General features: G+C 52.0%; 1 protein-coding gene across 1 annotated transcript in view; it reads right to left on the bottom strand.

Moving 5' to 3' along the window:
• The window catches only part of fam221a (family with sequence similarity 221 member A), a 17,769-nt gene that overhangs the window by 3,371 nt on the left and 11,898 nt on the right, over positions 1–2,500 (bottom strand). The gene's annotated exons all lie outside the window — the stretch shown is intronic.

The following is a 2,500-nucleotide window of genomic DNA, read 5'->3' as shown; positions in this document are numbered from 1 at the left end:
GCCACACACTCTCTCTCACACACACACACACACACACACACACACACACTCACACACACACACATACACACACACTCACTCACTCACTCACTCACACACACACACACTCACACACATACACACATACTCATTCACACACACACACACACTCACATTCATTCACTCACTCACTCACTCACTCACTCATTCTCACACACACACACTCACTCACTCACTCACTCACTCACTCACTCACTCACTCACTCACTCACTCACTCACTCACTCACTCACTCTCACTCACTCACTCACTCACTCACTCACTCACTCACTCACTCACTCACTCACTCACTCACTCACTCACTCACTCTCACGCACGCACGCACGCACGCACGCACGCACGCACGCACGCACGCACGCACGCACGCACGCACACACACACACACACTCACTCATGCCAGTAGTGTGTGTAGACCTGATCTCAGTGGTGTGTGTAGACCTGATCTCAGTGGTGTGTGTAGACCTGATCTCAGTGGTGTGTGTAGACCTGATCTCAGTGGTGTGTGTAGACCTGATCTCAGCAGTGTTCTGTATGAGAGGCTGTGATGTGTATGCAGTATTGCACTGCCAAAACCATGAAATAAGTATTCTATCCTCAAAATCTTATTTATATTGCTTTGTTGCTAAATAAGACAAAAATATTGCCAATGAGGTGACACAGTTAAAACTATCTTGAGAAAATTGCTAATTGCGAATTGCACAATTGCAAAAAGTAACTTAAAACAAGCAAATATTTTCTACTGGACAGAAAAAAAAGACTTTAATACCTAAACACTTGTTCAGACAGACATGATGTGTGCCGTATTGGCCGTGAGGGACTTTAAACACTCCAGAGTTTGTGTTTTTTATAAACCGGAACAGAAAGTGGAATTCGTTGAGCCGCTCAGCCTCTAATGAAGTCAATTTGCTGTGATGTGCGCGTGGCGCAATCTGGCTGCGTGCCGAACGAACACCTGCGCGGCCCCGCGAATTCAGCAGCGTTTTAGCGGGTCGCGCCGCGAGTTCCCACATCACTCATAAAAGCTACAAATCGACAGACCCATCTTCCCCCTTTCTCGTCATTTCGCCATCCAACAAAGTAATTTGTCTTTTTTTTTCAAGCAATTTTTTGTGAGTCATCTAAAATGATTTTAAATTGCGACGGGGATTTGTCTTATTTTCCGAGCCCGGTGAAGCCTCCACTACATAACTGATAAAAACGGAGGAAATGAGCTCTCTGGCTGAGGCTCCACACCTCTCAATATGAATACAAAATAAAGCCAAATGTGGCAGTTTCTTCACAAATGGAAAAGCCTTTTGGTTCCAGTTTGTAAACTCCTCCGGATGCAGTCAGCTGATTCCCCACTCCTGTACACAGTGCATAATAGGGTTCTGAAATTCTGTTTAATTATTGACTGCATCAGTTCATTTTTAATATATTTGAGGTAGTATGCAGACACTCAGGGGTTTAAATCTCAGCTGGATGGTTGTCTCTCGCCCGATTGGGCTGAATGTCGTTCAGCACCAGAACAGCCCTCACCCTGCCCCACACTACCCCACCCTCACCCTGCCCCACACTACCCCACCCTCACCCTCACCCTGCCCCACACTACCCTCACCCTCACCCTGCCCCACACTACCCCACCCTCACCCTGCCCCACCATACCCCACCCTCACCCTGCCCCACACTACCCCACCCTCACCCTGCCCCACACTACCCCACCCTCACCCTGCCCCACACTACCCCACCCTCACACTACCCCACCCTCACCCTGCCCCACACTACCCCACCCTCACCCTGCCCCACACTACCCCACCCTCACCCTGCCCCACACTACCCCACCCTCACACTACCCCACCCTCACCCTGCCCCACACTACCCCACCCTCACCCTGCCCCACCATACCCCACCCTCACCCTGCCCCACACTACCCCACCCACACCCTGCCCCACACTACCCCACCCTCACCCTGCCCCACCATACCCCACCCTCACCCTGCCCCACACTACCCCACCCTCACCCTGCCCCACACTACCCCACCCTCACCCTGCCCCACCATACCCCACCCTCACCCTGCCCCACACTACCCCACCCTCACCCTGCCCCACACTACCCCACCCTCACCCTGTCCCACACTACCCCACCCTCACACTACCCCACCCTCACCCTGCCCCACACTACCCCACCCTCACCCTGCCCCACACTACCCCACCCTCACCCTGCCCCACACTACCCCACCCTCACCCTGCCCCACACTACCCCACCCTCACAGGGCTCCTGGTCTGAACGCTGATGTGCTCACTGCTCTGAGCTGACACCACCCTGTCCAGCTGCCAGGTCTGGAACCCGGAACCCCAATCTAATCTAATAAATCATAACAAGCCATTTGGTTGAGAAGTTTAAGGCAGAAAATTCAGAAATAACTTAAACATGTGTTTAACAAACTTAATGAAGCAAGAGATGTGTAGTGAAAGGCCAGCATG

This window comes from Conger conger, chromosome 9 (genome assembly GCF_963514075.1).
Source record: "Conger conger chromosome 9, fConCon1.1, whole genome shotgun sequence".
Lineage (NCBI taxonomy): Eukaryota > Metazoa > Chordata > Actinopteri > Anguilliformes > Congridae > Conger > Conger conger.
This window is presented reverse-complemented; position numbering and strand designations above follow the sequence as displayed.